Source organism: Helicoverpa armigera, chromosome 14, assembly GCF_030705265.1.
Source record: "Helicoverpa armigera isolate CAAS_96S chromosome 14, ASM3070526v1, whole genome shotgun sequence".
Taxonomy (NCBI): domain Eukaryota; kingdom Metazoa; phylum Arthropoda; class Insecta; order Lepidoptera; family Noctuidae; genus Helicoverpa; species Helicoverpa armigera.
In genome coordinates, this window is record NC_087133.1 from 2,664,878 (window position 1) to 2,691,228 (window position 26,351).

The following is a 26,351-nucleotide window of genomic DNA, read 5'->3' on the forward strand; positions in this document are numbered from 1 at the left end:
CGCTCGGCAACGGCTCGTGTAACTGTGTGTACAAACCCAGTGGAGCTTCGGTTCTTTGCTGCGAGCCCACTTATTGAACCGGTAGTTACCCATAACAAGACATGGAAAGCCTCGCCGAGTCGTCGTGTAACTAATTCCTGAAAAGAATATCATGTTTAGTACTATTTTTCAACACCCAAAAATAACATACATATGTATTTAAAACTACTCAAGTGAAACAACATTCATCATGAGTCATGTATGAAACATACGTTTATTTCATTAAATACTTTCATAATATCACTTGTATTCTGTTTAAATAATAAGATCACATGCTAATACTGCTACGAAACTAATAACTCCACTCACATATAATATGTTTACATAAAAATAGATTTGCACCTTCAACTATTTGAAAACAAAAAGGAAATCTAGCCTTACTTTTCAAACACCATGTACTTCTATTTCATTAAAAAAATTAAAATTACAAATATTTACTTTGTATACTTCTTTTTGTGTATAAAATTAATCTATAGTATAAATAAAACTCAAAACTCTTACCTACAGAATAAAATAACCAGTTTGAAAATGCACACGAAGAGTAGAGAATATAAATTAGCGATGGGAAGATATTCCCATCATACAAACTAAAAATTGTAATGACTATGAAGTATTACATTGCATTATCCAGTTAATCTTTCTTAAACATTTTCAACTGTCTCACTTACGAGATGGCACTGAATCTAATTTAAAGAAAATACTTCCGTTTTCCTGCGTTCAAACCTTTTTCTGCGAATGTTGGTCACTTACGTATTCTAAACAAATCTTAATAAAAGTATATAGTTGGAAAGACTGTCTTGATATAGTCATCATTTTTTTTTTTATGGATGTTGTTATCATGAAACACACTTTCAATAGTTTCACAATATGCACTACGCAGGCCTGTATAAAATACACCCACACTTTTTAATACAATAAAAACCCTACATATAAATAAATAGTGTAATATATTCGCTTTAGCTTTCTATAAACATGTAGAAAAGCATCATGTTTACAAATATGAGAAAATGCCTAATGGCATGGGACACCCTTAGTAAGAAAATCATCTGTTATCAGTATAACAGATAGGCAACGAACGTACCTATGTTAAACAAAGAGACTTAAATGTAATACGTCTAGACTAGAAACTGCCCACCAAAATGGAAAAAAGCTAGGCAAATAATAATGGCTTGATGACATAATTAGATCATTAGCAGCTGTAAATCACGTATGCGTATGAAAATTCTTCGTTTTCACGATAATATTATCGATAGTTGTGATGGTTGCGCGACAACCCTGCTGGTTCTTCACGCAGGTCCACCTAATTTGAGGACCTTTGCTGCCACTCCACTTATTGTATCGATATTTTCCCACCACTATCACAGGGTTACCAAATCGTGTCCTCTCAAACTTGCACCCATAATTTGAACCTGTAAAATGTAACATGGAAAGTTATTTGAAACGATCAAAGCACAATTACTACTTTCTATTCAAGCATCTGTTTACTAGGCTACATTGTGTTTATGTTCTGTATAAAAAAAAAAAAAGACATTTTTCAAAAGCAAGTTCTTTAATTTGTATCCAGATAAAATTATGTATTTAAAAAACTCTATTTAGAATATTTTTCGCTCCCAAATACCTATCAGTTATATTAAAACATTTCTATATTTAAGTTATTTTAAAGTTTAACATATCATGTTACGCGCACATGACCTGACCTATTTACTTCGAAATATCTTACTTTATTAGTCATAAAATTTTATAGCACCCTCAAAAAATAGAGTCCCTATACATTTTTTTTACAGTTAATGGTTATGTTCGTTCAAAGTCCTTATGATTTGATCTTCCAATATGATGATAGTCCTGGTACAGCCTGCCTTTGAGCAGAGCCACCTGGTCTTCGGAGGTTTGCTGGAGCTGTGCTGGTTAAACCTGTGGCCTTCAAAGCTCAGCAGTGGCTTCCCTTTACGAGACGTAGCGAAATACGGACCTTTAGATGCAGAAGAGGTACATGTATATGAAAAACTTTTTTAGAACAAAATTTTATTAATTCCCGTTTAAACGACAAGTATACGAAGTAATTTAATTTCTTAGTTTATGAGTGATAAGACGCAATTTCTTAGTTTGTGAGTGATAAGACGCAATAAAACCAACGGTTACAAAACTTGTGTATTGTTTACAGAATGATACATCTTTGATAATCACAAACCTGTAAGCTCCTTTCATACACATTTAAAACCAAGTAATATTAGAAAAGGGAATATGTTGTTTTTTTTTCTAACCACTAGTGGAAGTTAATTAATTTAAGGCAAACCAACTAAATACACACACAGACAAAATGTTTAAATTATAATAAATAGGTAAATTAGAATTATAACATCATGCATTAAATTAAATTGATTAAATTAAATGAAAGTTCAATGTGTATGTGAGTTTAAAACCCTGACAAGTTGGTTGTCTATTAAGACTAGGGTAGCTCGGCATCCTTGCTTGTACTTGCAGCAGATCCATCTGGTCCTAGGCGGGAGGCTGGAACTATGCTTGCAATAGCGATATTCTCCATAATGAAGGATTTGTCCTCCACGCTTTGTAGTCTCGAAATACAGACCTTGGAAAACGATTACAATTAAAAATATATATTATATATGATTTCATAATGGTACTTTATTAAAAATATGCAAACGTATACATTTTAAAAATAATAGTAACCAACCCAGTGCGGGGCGAACTTTTAATGGTGGTCTTTTTTATACAAATCTTAGTATGTTCGCTCTAAACATTCGGGCGTGTTGGTACTAAGCTTATAAATCAAATGAGTCAAATACTTAATACAAAAAAACTTTATTATAAATGGCCAACTTAAACGGTACTTTGCACCAGTAAGCTCGATATACTTATTTACTTACACATAGATAAACTACATAAAGAAATAACCTGAGTCTTAAGCCATAAGTCTTGAACTATAAAAACTATGTAAATAGTAACATTTTTTCTATAATATAAAATGTCTCAGGGGACTCTTAGGGGTCTCTTATGGGACATGGGCAACCCATACAAATATGCTTGTAGCTATCATAAAGAAGGCTGAAAAGCTTTACTAGTACCTAGTTTATTTTTTACAAAATCAACATAATATTTTTCTTAGAACTAAAATAATTCGAATCCTCATTCAATAAAGTAACATTATGGAGAAGTTTATATTTTCTTAAAAACATACTGATGATTTCATTCAACTGAAAATCGATTAGGCAAAACTGAGTATGATGGAAAAGTGTATGATTATTAGGACGGTTTCATGAGCGCTATCACTTAAGGCACTTATTTAGGCTAGTTCGGTATAGAATGTAATATTTAGAATGCGCACACCGATGCAAGGATTGGGCTCATAAATCAGTATGAAAATGAATGGAAGTACACATGTAACAACAATCAGGTATCAGACAGACTAAAAATTTTGATTTAATACACAATTAAAAAAAATACCACCGATTCTACAGTCAGCCGACTGTTTAGTTTTGCAGTGTACACGCGTTAAAAATACTGAAGACTACAAACTTAATAGTACAAAGCAGATAGAAAAGTACGAAGTAAAACTAATATAACAAAAAATATATTCAGATGTGGTAACATCTACAAAGTCAAACTAAACATTTCTTATTATTCTTATAAATTCACACATAATAAGCAAGTAATCAAACTTAGTAAACTACAATAACCTCTCATTCGAAGAAACTTAACTTCAATTTTGTTTCAATATAAAATGGCGAGTTAAAAAAATAAAAAGTAACTTTGACTTAATTACGTTACATGTTGCACCCTTAAATGTACAGCAATAAACTTGTATAGACAACTCTTCATGTTAATAGCATTGATTTTATTAAATAATCACTTAAGATATTAAGGACAAACATAAGTAGTTGAAATGAGAAAGAAAAAAAAATGTTAAAATTCTGAATGAATGACTTCTGAATTAATTAAGAAATTTATGCACTTGCACTGCAAGTTTTTGGCACGTTCTTAAGAAAATGCTATTACATTATACCATAACATTCATGTTCTAACAGAACATGATAACAAGCGCAGTAGTACGTAAGTCCAAAAAATATTCCTTTTTATGGTAAATTATTAAATATAGTTTAAGAAGTGAATGCACATGCCTTCATTTCTTAAACTTAATAACTTAATATAAGACAGTATTTTTTTCAAGCAAACCGTTGTTCTAAAAGTCATTTATGATTATGTTCGCCACTAGTCCTGACTATGACGTCATTGTCGGTGATGAGCGTGGCCTTGCATTTCCTCTTGCTGCAGTACCAACGCTCACAAACCCCGGAGTTTCCGCTTCTATAGAACTTATACTTCCCCACGATGATCACCGGGGTCCCAAATCGAGTTTTGCCAAAAACCGGAACTGAAAAAGGGACAATCAAAAACCTCCAGTTAGGGGAGGAAAATATACAAGGGACTGACAAAGTAAGAACCATCAGGTTAAAACATTCCCACTTCCTAGGAGCCCAAATACCTGCTTAAAATTGTCATGATATCTCTTATACCAACAATTGGTATTTTCTAGAACTGAAAGACTCAAAACATTATGGTAATAGGCTGCTAGAAATTGGAAGGCGAATAAGAAAACTGATAAGAAAATAAAGTTTAGTGGGATAAATGAACAAATCAATGAAATTAAAACATCGGTGTATTAGGGAAATCAAATTATAATTAAAATGAAATTAACAGATCAAATCAGGTCGGGATAACAGATCATGTAAGATTTATCAACATGCAAAGCACAGTCGAGCAAAAGTATTAATTTAGTAATGAATGCAAGCATCTTTGCGTTAGGACACAGTGGCTTTCAGCCAAAGCATCTCCACGTTATACCAACCAAGTGTAGCAAGTTTTACATACTATACTACTACAAAAAAGTGTTCAATAAAAGTGACAACACATTTGTCCACATATTCTGCTAAATAGCCCATATGGATATAGTAACAACATTTTACAATATTGCGGAATTTAAAACTTAAAATAACATATCGGGAATTATAATGCACTAAAATCAAAACTCGTACTTAAGTACATAGGTATAGCTCGTGCATTATATTACATCTCATTCCTTACACATCACTAAAAAAGCAGTACGTATTCGCAATCAACAAAAAAATTTAAACCGAAACTAATTTATAAAATTAAAAAATAAAACAAAGGCAAATTAATGTTTGTGTTCATTGGTGGCTTTGACGATGATATCATCGAGTGTCGTCAGTGTCGCCTTGCACCCTGTGGACAGGCTGGTGGAGCAAGCCCAGCGCCTTCTGCGGCCACAGCTTGACACACTGCTACGTCGGAAGCGATACGGTCCCAACTCTATTATTGGATTACCATACCGAGATTCACTAAACACTGGAACTGCAAAAATAACAATTAGTTTTCAAAAGTTTCGAAAACAAGTTTGTTACTGTTTCCTAAACTGCAAGTCTAAAGTAGGTTTTATTTACGATAATTCTAAAACGTGCTTGCGGCACTAATAACCGCATGGACAAGCACTGCTACAATCATCTGACCCAGATGCTCTGTGGCCAATGTTGATGATGATGAGTTCTAAAACGTTTGACATTAAAAAGCCGTGAAAGTGAAAAAAGATAACAACAGCTAAACGGGTAACTTTTAATCATAATTTCGTCCAATTGACATAGTACTTAACATTGCAACTGACAACAATTTTTTATTACAACTTACATAACTTCAATCAGAATTTAACACATTATATCTAGGAAGAAATTCGCAAGCATACCTATAATCGATAAAAAAGTCTAACTTTTATTTACATAATGCTCAATAATAATTGTGATACTTTATATAAAATATTTAAACAGTAGAGTTATAAAAGTGCTTGAGTACGTACGACTCAACTCAGATCTATCAAAAATCTCCGCTTGTTTAATAACTATGGTTATGGTTTAAATTGGACTTTACAATGAGATCCCCGAGGGTAGTAATTCTGGCTCTGCACTTGGTTCTAGTCTTCGTAGTACATTGCCATCGGATATGGCCATTACGCCCAACTATCCCGGAGCGGGAGAAGCGAAAACAGTTCACAATCAGAAGTTCCGTACCTCTTTCAGTCAATACCCTGTGAACTGACAGGTTAAATGCTTCAGATAATGAGTACATTTCTTTCCAAACATTTTTACGATATGAGTAGTTAATCTGAAATGACTGTGATACACAATGAAATGAATGTCTTTCAAAGTTAACCACCTAGCATTTATTTTTTCAATTACAAACCAATTGAAGACCAAAATAATGTACAAAAAGTAAAATCGACAAAGTACATTTAATGGTTATGTTCCAAAAAACTTCTAACGACTTTATTGTTAATGGTATTGACTTTGGCTCTGCACTTGGTTCTGGTTTTAACGGAACAATTCCAGCGTTGTCTATTGTTGAAATCGGCAGCTTTACTAAACCTATGTCCTCCGATTGCCAACATGTAGGTACCACGTCTCGTCAACACCCATTCAACTGAAACGCAAGTTAACATAACCATATGATAAATGTGTCAAGTAAAAGCCAATATTTTTATTTCAAGTAAGCCCTTGCAGGCTCTTAAGAAATGTCACTTCGCGTAAATACAGAACTCGAACTTGGCGGACACACTGCCGTGTGTCTAGATTCCTAAAACTTGATCCCATAGAGAAGACCCGGCAAAAAAACCATAGATACTGTTATTAAGAAAATTGTGAACATTTATTCACAAGGACTCGGTTAGACAGTAAGCTGAAATAGTTATACAATGCACGATCAACTTGCATCTTATCCAACACAATTCCATTTTAAAAAGCTTGTTTTGCACTTGAAAAATAAAAATATACCCAATGTACGAAAAAGATATCATAAATGGAAAAATTTGACATTTAAAATAACAAAAAATATCCACAAATCCAGCCTGCGGAGGACCAAAAAAATTCTGTTGTACCTAATTAAAAAAAAACATATACCGAGTTGAAACTGAGCAGGAGGCATTCTTAAGGCTTTAAAGCAATAAATGATTGTGTAACTAGCTGCTATTGTTAATAAGTATACATTTAATTCGATGTAACAATATAAAATATGTAAAGAAATACAAGTTACTCTGTATGATTATGTTTTAAATTACTCCTTAGAATAACGCCTTCGATAGTGACGAGGAAGGCTGAGCACTTAGTGCGAGATCTGGTGGAGCACTGCCAGCGAGTCTTCATGCCGTTCCTGTACGCCCTGGAGAATCGAAAACCGTCTGCCGTCAACATCCGTGTTGCTCTGTTCGTGAGTACTTCCAACACTGAAAAAAAAAACATGTATCCTTACAGTCAAAGGTTTTAATGACACAGTCCTCTATTTGTAATACCAATGGCTATTCCAAGTACGACCGTATTCGAGGTGTTGGAGACAAAATTATACACTACAATTTCAAAATAACTTTGTAATTCGAACGTCAATTTTGTCTTTGGGTCTTAAAACTAAACTTATATACTGTTGACAGTCTTTAATAATTCCTCTAGAATCTAGAAGTGAACTCACTGAATTTGCTAATTTATTTCGCGAGTTGAACTAGTGGTTGTGGTGCAGGTTAGACCTTATGATAATGTCCTTATAAGTGGAGATATAAGCCCTGCACTTCGTTCTAGCCCTGACGGAACACTGCCACCTGGACCTGTCATCCCTCGACGCTTCCTTTTGATGGGAAAAACGATATCCTCCTACTCGAAGCATCACCCCACCTCTGTTACTGTATACTTTTTCCACTGAAAATAAATTATGACCAAAACTTGCAAAAAATTATACTACCAAAGCACTTTCTTGTAAGAAAATAAAAATTGACATTAAATAATACTCATGTGTGTTGCTTTGTATTTTAATATCAATATTGTATTTATGATCTTACGTAGGTAAGTAAATGACTAGTTTCGATATAACAAGCCATGGAATTATTGATAAAATATGTACAAAGTTTTTTTACTATCTAATTACCCTTTTCTTATGGTTAATTAATATAAACAGTTTGTTTCGTCTAGCCTTTTTTTTGTGCACAAGATAACCAATGAGTTTATATGCTTATGGATGCTCAACTCCAAATTAATTCATGATAATACTGATGTAAACACTTGAAGGTCTCATGAAGTCCCACCCAACGTTACTTAGAAACAATGAAATCTTTAAATTGACAGTAGGTACCACTCAAAAGAGTTCGTACATTTTTGAGAATGAGAATTTTTGAATTTTCTTTGATCGATGCACCCTTAGTTCTTTTATGACCATAAAACGATGGCCTAGTATTTCTTATCCTTTACTTATAGTTTTACTTATAGACTGAGGAACTTCTAGATAAGCTCGAACGTCTGCAGAATCTGTGCATCCGCTTCATTTTCGGGCTCAGGAAGTACGACCATGTGTCGGAATTTCGAAGTCGGTTGAAGTGGTTGCCTATTCGGCGACGTCGAGATGCTCACATTCTTTCTTTTCTCTTCTCTCTTCTCTACAATCCTCGCTCACCAAGATATCTTCGGGAACGTTTTGAGTTTCTTGTTCCGAGAGGCAAACCTTGTCGCACTTCCTCATCTCTCCTTCTTCGTGTCCCTTCCCACACTACGAGCCGCTATGATGGATCGTTCACTGTTCGTGCTGTGAGACTGTGGAATTCCCTTCCACATTCGATACGCGAAAGCCCATCGTTGGGTGCATTCAAGAGACGAGTAAAGGAATACTATTTATCGACATGAATGACATTTATATTCGTATGTATATATATATATATATATTTTATATGTATTATGTTTATGTATTGTGTAGTTTTACTACATATATATGTTTAGTATATTGTTATTTGATATTTTTGTTAGTTTTCAATGTTTGTTGTGCACTTTTTAATCTACCCTACCACTATCAAATCTCTCCATGGCTTTAAGGTTGGCTGTAAGAGAACCCAATTCTGGGTTAAGCTCGCCATTGTACATAAACTGTCTTTATTATTTTTTAATATGTATTGTTAAGTGTGCAATAAAGAATAAGAGAATAAGAGTTTATTCGGAAGCGCGAAGAAGTTCCCAATTGTTGTTAATGAAACTGATAATTGAAGTTAGTTGTTGAATAAATGAATGCACATTATAAATAATACTTATTCTACTCTCCTCAAAGTGGTGAAGCCGTGGTTGTGGTCAAGACAAGCCTTGAAAATGGCGTTATCACCTATCGTGATGACATAAGCCCTACAGTTAAACCGATGTCTGGCTGAGCACCGCCATCTTGTCTTGTAGTCAGTCACCCTGTCTTTGGAGAAGCGGTGCCCCCCCACGAACAGTAACCAAGTACCGTTTCTCGTCTGAACCACTGAAACAAATATCACCATAAAAGAACGATTAAGGAAAGTATTGTGCAAATTGCATGCCCGCTCAAATGTAGAAAATATATACTTCCTTAGCAATGAAAATAAAATAAATAATATAATAGAAACATTTTATTATTCTTCAACAACTGCATTGTAAAAGGTACAAAAACTGACACTTGTCAAAACATTAGCAAAATATATCATTATTCAATTCATTTGAATGTAACTGATTGTAAATTTAACCTTATTATAAAATATAATCTATCTAGCACATCCATGGATTGTTCTCACCTTTTATTAATATCACGATAGTTCACAAAAGGCACAATATCCTACAGAATTTCTTAAACCTAAATTACTTCATGATGCAGTTGCAACTATTCCGCCCTAATAAATCAACAAATAATTTCTAATTTTTATTGAATTTATTTCTAACTAGCTTTTGCCCGCGACTTCGTTCGCATGGAATAGTGTCTTCCGGCATATTTTTGGTTTGACCAATAGATGGCGCTATATGTCCGGAATAAATTTTATTTTTTATTTTTATTTTTTGTAATAAAAACTATCCTATGTCCTTTCTCAAGTTCCAAACTATGTCTGTACCAAATTTCACACAAATCGGTTCAGTAGTTTAGGCGTGAAGAAAAGACAGACAGACAGACAGACAGACAGACAGACAGAGTTACTTTCACATTTATAATATTAGTTAGATTATATATTGATTTCATGCTAGAAAAGTCAAATTTCCTAATTTTTCATTTTCTCGCTTCATCGCTGTACCCAACCAACGTTAAATACGTGAAAAGCTTATTCTGCCTCTCAATTGAAAATCAAATATCTCAACCAGAAAGTGATAAATCACCGTCATACATAATACCAAAAAAATCTTTGCAATCCGTCAAAACATCCATTGCCTATAACATCGTACACATAACATTTGCATTGCAGTTCCGCCTTCAGTTTGAGCAATCCTTATGCTTTATGATTATGCTCCAAGCAACTCTTCAGCACATGATCGCCTATGGTGGTGAGGAAAGCTTTACACTTGGTTCGAGACCTCACCGAACATTGCCATCTTGTCTTCCCATTACTCATGGCTTTTTCCTTCGAAAACCGGTACCCTCCAACCAATAACATGACTGTCCCTCTACTGGTTTTGAACTGTGTTACTGAAAAAAGAAATAAATATATAAAATATTTGGATTTAGGCTTTCTGCTCACACTTAAAAAGGTTATGAAATGAAAGTACAGCTTTAGTTAGAAGAAAATAATCAAACTTTATTAGTATTTTTATACTAAGCTCAGATTAGCAAAATAAAACTGTTACAACAATTATTGTTCATGTTTCTAATTAAGTAAATCTTTACCAATGGCTTGTATATAGTAGCCATGATTCGCACTGCGTACTTGGTAAAGTTACAACTGTACATGAAATTGAGTAAAGGTAGCACCCAGGAATGGCTGGACACGGCACCGCTAGATAGCTGCATGCTCGCTGTCACCCAGTTGTTGGCTATTTATATTGACGTTATATTTTTTTTTTTTGTGATACGATTTAAGTGTCAAAGGACAATGGGCACAAATATATGGGACCTGGTATACCCCACCAATAGGAATGTCATATATATCATTGGATAGGTCTTTTTATGTAGAACAATATTTACTATGACAGCTTTGTTGAAATGTTTGTCCGTTCTGAGATATAGATCAAAAACTGTGCAAAAGTTAGAACTAAGTAATCTATTGATAACTCAAGTCTTTAAAGGATAATCTAAGTACTACTAAGTGTAAGTCTTGTAAGTGCTACCTGTTGTGCCCGTTAGGGTCCATAATTGTTACTATTATGTATCATTTCAACCTTTTATTGTATCAACTGGATTTTGGGTTAAAAAGAAGGTTGGTGGTTAAAAAGACCTGTCCAACGATATATATGACTTTGCTATTGGTGCGGTTTCTCATTACGCCCAATATCCAGTTGGAACAGTAAAAATTGGAAATGTTAAATAACAATAACAGTTATGGACCCTAACGGGCACAACAGGTAGTACTTACAAGACATACACTTAGTAGTACTTAGATTTTCCTTTAAAAACTTGAGTTATGAATAGATTACTTGGTTCTAACTTTTGCACAGTTTTTGATCTATATCTCAGAACGGACAAACATTTCAGCAAAGCTGTCATAGTAAATGTTGTTCTACATAAAAAGGCCTATCCAATGATATATATGACATTGCTATTGGTGGGGTATACCAATCTGCCCATTGTCCTTTAAAAGACAAGTTAGTCGCTGGGTTGAAGCTGTGCCGTACCTGTAAACCTCATCATCATCATATCAGATATAGGATGTCCACTGCTGAATATAGACGTCGCCCTTAGATCTCCACAGATACCTGTTGGAGGTGACCTGCATCCAGCGTCTTCCGGCGACCTTTACAAAGTCGTCTGTCCACCTTGTTGGTGGACGCCCTACGCTGCACTTGCTAGTCCGTGGTCTCCGTTCTAGCACTTTTCGACCACATCGGTCCTCCGCTCTGCGAGCAATATGGCCAGTCCATTGCCACTTCAATTTGCTAATCCGGGGGGCTATTTCGGTGACTTTAGTTCGTCTACGGATCTCCTCATTTCGGATTCTATCGCGTAGAGAAACACCGAGCATAGCCCTCTCCATAGCTTGTGAGCGACTTTGAGCTTTGAGATGAGGTCGATAGTGAGAGACCACGTTTCGGTGCCGTAAGTCATAACTAGTAACACACGTTGGTTGAAGACTTTCGTCTTGAGGCACTGAGGTATGTCGGACGAAAAGACATTGCGTAGTTTCCCGAACGCTGCCCAGCCGAGTTGGATTCGGCGGTCGACCTCTTTCTCGAAGTCGGACCTGCCTAATTGGACTACTTGTCCTAGGTAGATATGAGTCAACAACTTCGAGTACCGAGCTTCCAACAGAGACTGGTAAACCTTTTTGGTAAAAATCACAAAGTCACCCATGGTTGTGAAATAAATTCATCTTTACTACTGTGCCTTCAACAGTTGTAATGCTGGCGTTACATTTGTATCGTTTCTTACTATTACACCCCCATCGAGTCTTCACGCCAAAAGCCTTCTCTTTGTGAAAGCGAAAGCCCTCTGCAACTATGACCGGCTTTCCTCTCGCTGATACCGCAAATTCCACTGAAATAAATGTAAACGGTGTATCTGATAAAATTTTAACATTTTCGAAAAAAAACAAAAAACCTCCAATTTTGACTTTTGACCTCGAATAACTTTTGACGCACCCATGGGATCGATGGGGACTTTTAAGATTTTATTTGTAATAGTAAACCCAAGCTCTCCACCAAAATTTGGCTTTCCGGGAGTTATTGTTATTTGGCCACTGTTTTATGTCTAAATTGACCGGACTATACAAAATTTCTGACTTTTTTAAAGATATACACATTGAAAACCGGTGAAAATATGCATGACCCCAAATAAGACTAGGGTGGATATAATAAAGGCAAACATGCTCAGCATTTAATAAAATATTCAATAGGACTAATTTTTTAAATAACAGTGTTGTGTGTTGTTGTGTTTCAAACTTGTGTACACAACGTGTTTATCTCTGTACTCAGAACTAGAATAATACATAAAAATATTACTATTTTCTATGCATGTTGGCATAAAAACACAAATTGTAAAAACACATCATTTAATTCGAGTAAAACACATAAATACGATTAATTAAATAATTAAGTCAGGTCAAAAAACATTATTCTTATCACAAAGTAAGCCACTTAATTCATTAAATAAAAGAGAGATTCATATCCCGTATTTACTAATAATTATTGGCTTTGTTTAACATTCATTTCATTGATAAGTAAAAATATTTTGCTTAGGATCAAATTTCTCAGGTAAATCTAACTAAGTTCATTCTATGAGATAGCCCAAAGTTTGTTTTTGTACTATACGGTAGGCAAGGTCTGTTTCCTCTGTATCATGGTTATGTTGTAGATAGCACCTGATGATGGTGTCTCCGTGGGTGGTGATGGAAGCCCTGCACTTCATGCGCGCTTTCCTGGCGCAGTGCCAACGTATTCGGCAACCCCGCACTTTCTGCTTGTAGAACTGCTCTCCTGCAGCCACAAGGATAGTTGCTCCTCGCTTCGTTAGTACTTTTTCCACTTAAAATAACAAATAGCATACATTAGTACAGGCGAACAATATTTACTTAAATCATCGATATGTAATGGGGAAAAAAAGTTCCAAGGTTTGTATTTGAAACGAAAAATTGTTACGGTAAATGACTAATTTGTTAATTAAAAAAAAACATTAAAACAAGTTATTCATATTATTTAAATAATGCTATGGACATTAAATATGTAACGAACAAAATATTTAATGTTATATTGATACGAATTTTTAATTTAAACTTTTTAGTTAATACAAGGATCAAGCTAGCGAAGACATTCCAAAGTTTCTTTTTCACCACCAGTTATATCAGTGCCAAAGTTATTCTTATCATGGGTATGTACCAAAAAGGTTTTTATCACTGTGTTCCCGTAAGTCGTGATAGTTGCTTTACACTTGAGGCGCGCTTTCGAGGTACAGGCCCACCGTGTTCGGATGCCGTTAATGTTTTGCTTGTAAAAGCAGTGCCCATCTGCCACTAGAATTGTAGCACCTCGCCTCGTTGTAATTTTTTCCACTAAAATTAAGATATAAATAACCAAAAATTAAAAGAAATCAAGGTAAATGCAAAAAAAATAATAGTGGTTTCTAAACCGTATTATTTTAATTATGTAAAAATAAACTACTCAAGTAGGTCCTCAGTCAGTATACTTAACAAAGAGAGTTAAAAAAAAGAGTGTCACACAGAGATGGAATGATTGCATTCTCATTATACTTAAATATATTCATACAATTAATGATTATGTTTAAGATTTGCTTTAACAATTTGATCATGAATAGTGAAGACGGCTGCTTTGCATCCAATTCTGTTGTGCAATGAACAGCGCCATCTTGTTTTTGGTAGCTTAACGTGGTGCTTGTTAAACTTATAACCTGTTATTATGAGAACTTCAGCGCCCCTGATAGTCTGGATCTTTTCAACTAAAAAGGAAAAAAAACTAAATAATTTTTTTTTGATACTTTAACTTGCTTTTAAATAATAGATGTAACCTAAATGCAATGTGTACAAGGAAAACCCACCTTTTGTATACTATTTTAATAAATAAACTTGCAATATTAATAATGATTATGTTCAGCATATACTCTGGCAATTTGGTCATTAACAGTGAAGACAGCTGCTCTGCAACCTGTTCTAGTTTTGACGGAACAATGCCATCTTGTTTTCATGCCCACAACGCGCTGCCTGGTAAACTTATAACCTCCTATTAAGAGCATTTCAGTGCCTCTGTTGGTGCGAATTTTTTGAACTGAAAAAGACAAATAAGTACTTATAAGATACCATTTCGAGACCCGAACCCATTTATATAAAAAACTCTTTAGGTACACCCCACCTTTGATGTTCGATTCAATAGACAAAATAAAACAAAACTCTTCTAGTTATAAAATTCTGAACTGAAATTGAAAAAACATGAATACCTGTTCGTACCTTTCCTTAACTATATGCACTATAAAAACAACGATGTACGTATTACAGTCCTTGTCACAACATAATCTATAATAAAGGAATTAAATAGAATTTAATTAGTTTTGTTAGGGCGCGTCTAGATGGGCTACATTTTTGTATAGTTTGTGGATTGCATCTAAAACTTGGCAAAAGATTATCAGTGACGTCCGAGAAATCTATTGCCGGCTAATGTTTGAGTTTCCATAAAATTTTAACAATTGCCTTGTAAATAATGGTGCTGGTAGCTTTGTACTTAGTCTGTTCTAAGCGTACTGCAATTCACACTTCTAGTAAACCCGTAGTAACATTGTTTTTACCATAAATAAAGCATATACAAAAATAAAACCGAAAAATGCTTTACCTACCAGTAGCATGATCCTGTAGTATGATCAATCAAAGTGGTATAAACCAATGTTTATAAATTATTCTTTTAATTAATAAAGAGAAAATAATATGGCTAATGATTATGTTTGGCATACGTTTTCACAATTCTGTTATTAACAGTTATGCATGCTGCCTTACATTTGGTTCTCGTCTTTACTGAACAATACCATCGGGTTCTTACTCCCATCACGCGATGCTTTGAGAACTTATGACCTCTTATCACAAGCATTTCAGTGCCTCTTGATGTGGTAATTTTAAGAACTGAAAAAGGCAAAAACATGAAATACCTGTTCATACCTCTTTGTAATTATACTACGCGTACCATAAAAAGACGGTGTACATATGTACCACTCGAGCTGATAAATTGAATACGTGAATAAAATTAAATGTATATAGTTTCAAAAAGAAACTGCACTCAACAGCCAAAATGGGGGCTAGTGAGTTTCGAAAAACCCTTCAGTTCTTAAACGTTACAGTCCAACATCTTTAAACCAATTGTTAATATTTGTGATCCAGTAATACTTTAACAATTGTGTCGTAATAGTGATGCTGGTAGCTTTGCCACTTGCCCATAATGTTTGTTCAAAGCATATTACCATTAATACCTAGCACCTAAGGTCACACCTCTCGTAAACCTGAAGCTGCCAAAGTTGAGCATCATCGTCATCTCTACCAGTCTAACCGAATGCAGCTGAGTATCACTGATTTACAAGGAGCTGTTCTATCTAACCTCCTCAACCCAGTTACCCAGGCCATCCAACACCGCTAGGAAAGACTGGTACCAAAGTTGAACATAGTTTACCCTATTATGTAGCATTTGAAGTTCTTATAAAGCATCAACGAAAATCGCAAAAATAAAACAGAAAAATCCTTTAGCACAGTATTATCCTGTAGTATAATAAATCAAAAGATTTTTTTTTAAATTTATAAACCAGAAACAATATTGCTAATGATTATGTTCGGCAAATATTCTCACAATTTCGTCCGCAATAGTCATGCATGCTGCTCTACATCTAGTTCTTGATTTTAATGTACAGTTCCATCTTGTTTTTCCACTCTTCACGCTGTGCTTGCCAAACTTGTAACCGCCTATTACAAGCATTTCAGTGCCTCTGCTAGTTAAAATCTTTTGAACTGAAAACGCAAAAAACAACACATGAGTACCATTTCGATGCCTTTACTTAATTACCTATAAACAGGGCAGGGTTTTGCATGTTATTGAGTCAAAGTAACTTAGAATCCTTAATAAATTCAAATCGAAGTAAGTGATAACTCTTTGTATTTTTTATGGACGCACTTGAAACAATATTAGCTACTAATGATTATGTTCGGCGAACTCTTTGACGAGATAATCACCAACAGTGAAAACAGCGGCTCGGCATCCGGTTCTGCTGTGCACTGAACAGTGCCATCTAGTCTTCCCTCCCTTGAAGTTATGCCTGGTAAACTTATAACCTCTTATTAGGAGCATTTCAGTGCCTCTTTCAGTGTAAAGCTTTTGAACTGAAATGTCAAATTATAATATGAAACACCTTTTTTATGATACCTACTTTGCATTGAGTCTTAGGTGAAAACAAAATTAATTAAGAAACATGAAATACGTAAATACTTTTATTAAGGAACTCCACACATCAGTCAGTCAAAAATCACGACGAGTTTCCAGTTTGATTCCATCTACATTACTCAGAAATAATGTTCCGTTTTCAATAATATAACGGCAAAGGAAAAATAATAACACAAAAATATCTCATTAACGTTTTCACTATAAAAAGTGTGTATAATAGTAGGATTAATAGTTTGCGCATGCCGTCCTTTTCAGCTTACTATTATGTTTTCGGCATAAACTAATTGTTTAATGAACGAAGATAACTAATGATTATGTTCGGCAAATTCCTTAACAAGTTGATCTCCAACAGTGGTGACAGCTGCTCTGCACCCCGTTCTCGTTTTCACAGAACAATGCCAGCGTGTTTTTACTCCCGTCACGAAATGCTTGGTAAACTTATAACCTCTGATTATAAGCATTTGAGTGCCCCTGGGTGTGTTAATCTTTTGAACTGAAAAGACAAAACACAAGCTTCGTAATGGTACCACTAAAAAAATAACATCCTGCCTCAGAAAAAAAAGTTTCAATGAATACAGATTTAATAAATAGTCTTTGTCAAAACTGCGCTTAACAGCGTAACTTAAAAGCGCAAAACTGACAACCAACAAATTCTAACTTTTTTTTTACACTTAAAAAATGAGATTCACAAAAGGTAGTGCAAAAGATATGTTGGCAGTGCCCTTGGCACTTTTCGTAGCGCATTGCCGCTTACACTTAAAGTAAAAAATAAATAGAGTAGGATCAAAAAGGAAATAAAACAACTTTATAAAAAATCATAAATTATACACGTGTAATATTATCTTAAGTAGTAAACTATTAAAGATAAACATTACTCATGATTAAATACTGAATAAAAGTTGTCTATTTTATCCACCACCGAAACCTAAGTAATATTTATGTTAGTAACTGGAGTGCGAGAGCTTATACTGCTGGAGTTAGTCGATGCTACAGTTCTTCTTAAAACTATATTGTAACACTTATCCTCTATAACCCACCCTCAAACTTAATAAAAAATACTGCTTACAATATATACTTCAATCATATTTCATTTGATTTCATCCACCGAAAAAGCCTCAATAGTAAAACATTTGCGACAAGCAATATCTGTCGAAAAGCACCTTTTGTCATATTACCAATGATTCGAGAAGTATTGCTTTTGACACAACTTCTGGGAATGCAGGATAAGTCATACCTTGACTTTGATCGTAAGTAAAAAAATAACAAACGATTGTCTTAAACTACGTCAGAAACATATACCTACGGGATATAGTCCTAGCTAAGAGCGATTGTCTTCTTTACGAAGCTAGATCTGAGATCTGATCTGTTTTCCGACCTTACATGTATAACAGAGCTTAATCGAAGATTTTTACATTAATAATTCATTTACATCAATAAAGTTTTATAAATATAATAAGATCTTAGTCTCAAATTATGCCATGTAACTTTAACATTAAAGTCAAGACAGAAGTTGAATAATTTCCGCTAGAGATTTGCCGAGTGATGTGACCAAACCGTTGATTAAATTAAAATGATGAAAACTAGATGCACAGTTTCAGGATATAAAAATGTCTATATCTACGCAATGATGCAATATCTTACGCGCTAAGAATTATTGCATATTTATTGCAAAATGTGACATGATGTAAAATGTGACCTCGGCGGAGGCAGCAGAGCAACAGTTCATATGTTCTATACTGATTTAGAATCTATTCGCACTTGTGTGGGCTAGTGGGTCATGGAATCCCCATACTCGGACGATGGCGTTGTCCATGGTGTGCAGGGAGGCTCGGCAGCCGGCTTTAGCCTTGACGCACACCCATCTGGTTCTGCTGCCATATTTGTTGACCCGGTTGAACCGGTACTGACCGATCATAATGACCGGGTTGCCTCGCTGTGATTGTGCGAATACGGGATTCAGATCTGAAAATTATTATAATGTTAGTACCTGGCAGTGAGTTGAAGTTATCTGTAATATGCTAATGTATAGAGTGAACCAATAATAAGACGTGCATATAGAAAAAGAAACTAATTTATGACTGTACATAGCCTGACAAATTAATATTTGGGAATACTTATCTAATACTACTAGTTATGCCAGTTATGAAACTTCGTGTAATTTTGACATGGATGGATATAAATGTTTACGAAATCAATAAATAACTTTCGCGATAAATAAACAAAAACAATACAAGAAATCAAACTAAACTTACAAAAGGAAATATTTATTAGCGTCAAAAAGAAACATTTATCATTTAAGTAGTACAAGAAGTAAAAGCGTTAAACTATGATTATGTAAGATCCTAAATACACATTCTAAAGGATCTTTAAAATATTCTTTACTAATGATGACGATACAAATAAGTAAAACACATTATTTTTTTAAACGACTGAGTAATAATTTCAATACAGACAACATTTTTTTCCAACTATGGATATCCAACTAATGCAACATACCTTTTCATTAGGTTACTAACATCCTAAAATTCTGAGAATCAGCAACACTGATTAGAACTCAAAATCTAATATCACTAAACATTTGTTTTCAATTTTCATACACAAGGAACTTCAGGGAAAACTCTAGCTAACTAACAAATCTATCTTAATCTAAAAGTACAGTAACACTAAACAGCTGTCAATTATCAACCCGAATAATAATTAATACTATTAATATTTCCTATACGAGCATTTAAGTTCAATTTAACTCCTTAATTGGAAGATCGTCGTCAATCGTCAAACTTCTTTTACAAACACTGCCTCCTTTTCAACATAATATGGGTACAAAGAACAATAAGTGATAGAGTATTAGGTACTCTATATTAATAACTACAAAATGCACTAACCTCTTATTAGATTCTATAGAATACTGTTTACAAATGGCTATATCAATTGTACTCTATGTCTTGGGACCTATAAAGGTTCATCAAAGTTAGTATGTATAAAAATCCTCTCCTATTGTGTCCGAAAGTTGCTTCACAGCTTAGTTTCATGACAACAGGAACGAGGAAGAAGGCATTTTTGTTTATTGCTCAGTGGGCTCAAAATAAGTTCCTTTTCATTATTTTAGATTGATTAATTACCAAATCACATTATTATAACGTCAACGATCAGATCAGATCCTGGAATCAACTTATCATATACAAAGTCTTAATGATTATGTTTGCCAAGAGTCTTGACAATGACATTGTCAATAGTAGTGATGGCAGCGTTGCATCCATTCTTCTTCTTAATGCAAGTCCAGCGAACCTTGGAGCCCCAACAGGCGTGCTTGTTGAACCGCCACGGTCCTATTTGTACGACCAAGTTCCCTCGCTGTGACAAATCAAATTTGGGCTCTGAAATAAGAAAATGACAATTACCATCTCTACACACATGTAAAATATTTTATTGTGTCATTCAACTATTGATTCATGCAAAAGATTCATTTCCAAATACATAAATAAGAACTATTTGCAGTGAATTAGTTTGGTACCTAACTGTTGTTTTGACCATCTAAATATTTAGGATAAAAAAATATCTAGATAATAAAGGTATCTTTAATGATAAAATTTACAACTTAATAATATTCATATCAATTAATAAAATAAGATCAAATCACATAATATAATAATATATTAAATAATCCTTTGATTTTTTTATCTAGCCAATATATATTTGTCTTCAGATGCCAAAATAACAATACAGTTCACCTGTGTCCGACGGTCGTTTTACTCATCAATGGTAATCAATAAATGATCTAAATAAATGTGAATTTATTTCATCGTTAATTTAAATAAAGTAATTAATATTCCACATTGGCACGTTAATCAATCAAAAATAAACACAAAAGCGGTAACAAGGCGATACCTATCCAATCACAGTTTTATTTCTAATAATATATTAAATCGCCTTGGTCTTTGATATTTGAAACTACTCTCTGATTTACTTGCTAGTCCTAAGTTAACATAGAAATATTTGATAATAGGAAACTATTAAGAATAACTTGATAAATCACAAGTTTTGACAAACAATGAACTGACACTAAAATAAAATTACGTTTACATGGGTCATTTAACTGTAACATACATAACCCAACTATCGACATACTTCTTTATTCTACAAGTTTATTTAATTATTTTTTTACAAATAATCTATTAACTACAACTATAACCTAAACTATTAAATCTATAACTGTAGTAGCCCTTACAAATATTATACAGCTACTTCCATAAGCCACTTTTTACTCAGCGCTTAAATCATTCTGAGTAATATTTTCTCTTTAGATAAAAGACTCTGTAAAGACGACATTGCAATCGCCAAGTAAAAAGCAGCTCTATAACCAGATTGGTCAACCAACAACATTTGATAGTCTACCACTTAGGACTACAGAAATTATAATAAACACTCTAGAATTTTAATAGAAAATAATAATAAATGTCACTTTTGTACCAAACACGATACGTCTTTGAATAGTTTGTAGAACCTTCATAACCTTTATGCAGCCACCTTTGTGCAGTTGACAGCTAATTTTTCAAAGGAAAGTACGGTTGTATGTACTGATAGACCAACTGTGAACAGCACCAAAGATTGGGCAGGCTAATGATTATGCCATCCGTTCAGTTTGACAAGTCGATCATTCACAGTGACAGCTACACATCGACAGCCACTAGACTTCCTCGCTGTGCACTCCCACCATGTCTTCACTCGTCGCGCCAGCTTCTTAATGAACCGATAGTTGCCCCATGTAATGATGGGGTTACCGAACTTCGTGATCCCGAAAACCAGAGGATTAGCTGCTCCTGGGAAATACGAGTAAAGGTTCAATTTGAGCAATTTGTCAAATAAAGTTTCATATAATCAAATATATTTAATAATGCTTTTCATATCTCGTTCATGCACAATTTGCGAGTAAGAGTCAATATAAAACAAGAATTTTAATAAAAATATTTTTATTCTCCCAACTTTACCTACTGCCAATAAATAAACATTCACATTTGTAACAAACAGTGGTAGATGTAATCTGTTAGGTAAATAAATAATGAACATAATAATTGTTAAACTGGGTAAATATCAACATGAATCGTTTTATGTTTTAATCATAGCCACTAGAAATATAATTTCACAACACTTGTTTCTGATTAAAACCACTTTCCATCAATGAGTATGTCGTATGTTCATTTTAATAATATTTTCATCTTCCGTAACGATGAAGGAGTTACATCGCTCTCTAGTTTTGATACAAATCCATCGTTTATATCTCCCGCTGGCCTTCATCAGTTTGAAACGGTATCCTGATAGCACTAGAACAGGGTTCCCTCGTGAACTAGTACCAAAAAAATATTCTTCTGTTATCTCTGATTCTAAAAAAAAGAGATTTCATCAAAGTCTACTTCAACGGTTCGTTGGCAGTCGAAACTTCAAATAACATTTCCCAATTCTGTATTTTAGTCCCCTTGTCTATAATACGAAAACGTGAACCGTTTTTGTCGTTAAAAACAAGTAAAATCAATTTTTAACAAAAATAAATGATATATTTTTCACATCTTCACAAATCGAATTGTTTCAGTATTTCAATTATGTATGATTGTGATCACGAAAAAATTTAACAATCTCATCTTGAATTGTGGTGACGGAAGCTCGACACCCAGTGTGAACCTTACAGCAGATCCATCTTGTTTTCAGACCAAGATCTCTCTCCTTTTTAAACCGATTGGCACCTATCATAAGAATTCGATTACCACGATTGGACCTGCGAAATACCGCCTTATAATCTACAACAAATAATGAACACATCAAGTCGCTATTCATCTTTCTTTTTAATATTGAATTATCTTTAAAACTCACTTTTTATTTACATTTTTACAGAACCTAAGGTGTATCTGTGAACGTTAATATTTTATCCGACTTTATAGAAACTTTGTTACCAACAAGCTAAACCAATCCTCTAAGCAAATATGAGAGGTAGATAATTTAGAAGGTATGTATGTGAAACTACTGTTCCTGCGTCTACAGAATTTTAACTTTAACAAAGTCTAGGTATATCTTTATTACTGTATTCGAGCAATTTTTTATCAAAAAAAATCTCTTTGGTTAATCAAAAACCAATGCTACACATCGTCCTTCTTGAGTATTCTACAGGCATCTGACATGGCTAATGGTTATGTATGTCTATAAGCCTGATGATTTCGCGCTGGAAGGTGGTTACTTTAGCCCTGCAGCCCCTCGGTTGCTTGGTGCACCTCCACTTGGTGAGAGCCCCTCGCACTCCAACCAGGCAGTACTTGTGAGACCCCACACACAGCTGGGGCTTACCCAGCCTTGAAATGCAAAATGACGGGGTCCTTTCTGAAAAGAAAACTACAACCTTAATTAAATTTCTGAATTTCTTACGAATAAACATTTTTCGAACATGATAACAATTTTGGATACTTACATAATTTTATTTATATTATTTAATTTTCTGAGGTTGCTTAAAAAGGTAAAACAAAGACTGGAAATAATATTAGGTTAATAGAATCAACCTGCATTATTATAAACAAGAATGGCACATTTGACTAGATCTCTACCTTAACAAAATAAACTGACAAACAAACAAATATTTCGTTATTAAACCACATATTACTTAATGATTACTTCGATTAAACTAACAAAACCAACACAGCCGAAAACTTGGCACAATTATATACTTATTATTAAATATGTAATAATTAAATCCAATTAATATACCTTATTATTTAATTATTTTACTGCCCTAATGAGATCCAATTGAATAAGTACCTACTATTCTTACATACCTACTTAAGTCGCACAGTCTTTTAATGAAACCATTGGGAAAATCGTAAAGAAACGTAATCATAAACTATAACAAATAAAAACTTAAGAGATACCTTTGGCAAATACAGCAATTGCAGTGTCTTTACACTAACACTTCACATAAATTAAGCATCAGCTAATGACTAGTGTTTACTTTAATCTAAGCAAGTTTTCAATACACATAGTACACAGCTTAATCTCAATAACATCTCTATGACAAACACAAAAAAATATATTTACACGTATATCGGTATATCTCACTAAACTCAAAAACCCACTAAAACTAATATTTTGAAATCAATCCATAACTGTTTAAAATAAACTTTAGATAAAATAACTTGCGATTCATTCCAGTAACAAAGAACCAACAAGATAGGGTGCGTATTTTTTCTTATCTTCATTTTAAAAACCTCAAATCAGTCTCTCGTCTTCGATTTGAGTATGCGAAAATGTAATATTAGAAATGAAGATTAAAGGACGTGGCACATTACAGCAGCACGGCAACAGCACGGCTCCACACCAGCATTTAAGTTGTCATTCAATTTAGAGCATTAAATCGTGTATATTACAATATATTTCGTAATGTCAATATGAAAAAGCCAACGGCGAGCAGTCAGCGTGCTTGCCGCTTCCACACAACTCGACTCGCCGCCCGCGTGCTGCAAGCGAGCGGTCCTCATGCGTACAGCGCGCCGACGGCGTGCTAATTGCGCGCCGACTCCGAGCCGGCAGCGAAACAACGTCATTACGTCGTGTTCAATCATAACATCAATCATAATCGTCTTAAAATAATATTGAGTTTGCGGTGACAGCAAGCTTACACCTCGCGGCCGGCGCGCGGCCGGCGTGCCGACGGCGAGCGGACGGCGCGCCGACGGCGAGCGGACAGCGCGTGGTTGGCGCGCTGGCAGCTAGCCGTAGTCTTAATTCGAGGCGACGCCGTGCAGCTGCCGTGCTGTTGCCGTGCTGCTATAATGTGCCACAAGCTATATGTGTGCACCTACGAGTCAAACTACATGTTAGTTCCTATATTGTGATGATTATGTTCATTCATAACATATACAATTCGATTGTTGAAGGTGGTGACGCGGGCCAGACAACCACCCTTGTTGCATCTGTATGACACTTTGTCGCGGTTCTGGTAATTTCTCGAATACCGCAGACCGTTGTACAATAGCATCGTCGTGCCTTTATTCGTCCTTAAGAACCTGGCTGAAAACATACTTCAGATTGATTTGGGAAAAAAATAATATGATTGTGTTCTCAAAGAAAGACTTGGGGTAAAGGCTTTTTACTGATTCCGTTTCATTGTTTTAGTGAACAATGAGCATGAAATTAGTCAAACTACCATAAGATTTGCTGACTGTTCCATCGAAATCATTAAGCTTGAGTTGAAATGAAACACAATATGATTTTTAGGAACACAATGTAATAAATCATAAATGTAGGTCCAATGTAGATAAAACTTATTTATTACATTCTCTTATAAGTATCTATTATTAGGAAGGTCAAACGTAACTTCGTATTTTTTACATACGAGGATTATACAACAGATTATTAGGTGTAATCGTAAATATGTACTATGCATTTTAAATATTTTTAGAATTGCACAAGATATAAGAGAAGAAGAAGAGTAGGAGCTAAGACAACTTTATCGTCATAGCCACACAACAAAACAACAACAGTATTCTGTTTTTTTTTTTATGCTCCTCAATTTTCTACTTACAATCTTGTAAATCAAGTTCGATACAGGTATTAGAATGTGCTTTGGAAGAGACGCTGACCACCTTTTGTCCCAGGGTCTTGATCCTGCGGCTGCACACATGCTTGTTGCGACAGACCCAGGACACCAGGCCCCCGCTGCCGCCGTAGCTCCGGTAGTACTTCTGTCCATTGTACACGACGCCGAGCTGACCTCGAGCGGTAGTGTAAAACCGAACTTGTTCTACAATACCAACATATATGCCATTTAATTTGTCTTCGAACAACTAAATATAAAGCTTGCAACGAAAATTCGATGTGGAAAGACCTCTGAAATACGAAGATTTGCCCACAATGACGACTGCTAGCTGTGACATGAGCTACCCAGACTTTTCTTTGGTTCACAATTGTTACACTGTTTTAAAGATTTATTTCAAAGAAAATAACCTGCAGTTCCTTAACAAAATATATTTTTTTCATAGTTTTAACATCACGTAAAGTATAAAATTTTTAAACGGAATTTGTGAAACCCAGAGGCCCAGTCAATGATTGTGCTGATATCTGGTGGTCAGCAGCGTATAGTTGATAGTGACTGCGGTCGCTGGACAGCCTCGCTTGGAACACCTCCATGAGACCTTCACTCCTTTGGAGTATTCCTTCCTATAGCTGTAGCCGTCGATAAGCAAGTTGGTAGACCCCAGTCGGTTCCTTGTAAGTCGTACACCTATGACATAAGTTATGCTTTAATGTAAGGTTTGCACCTATGGTCCTGTTTGCTAACTTCTTGTTCACCAATTTCATTTATAATGAAACTCGCACTGACGCACTGGTCTATCGTTGAAATACTTAACACAGCCTTAGTCATTGGACGCCAATCAT

At 34.7% G+C, this 26,351-nt stretch overlaps 1 protein-coding gene across 4 annotated transcripts in view; it reads right to left on the bottom strand.

Moving 5' to 3' along the window:
- LOC110377185 (modifier of mdg4) overlaps nucleotides 1-26,351 on the bottom strand; it is a 452,561-nt gene that overhangs the window by 369,331 nt on the left and 56,879 nt on the right. The gene's annotated exons all lie outside the window — the stretch shown is intronic.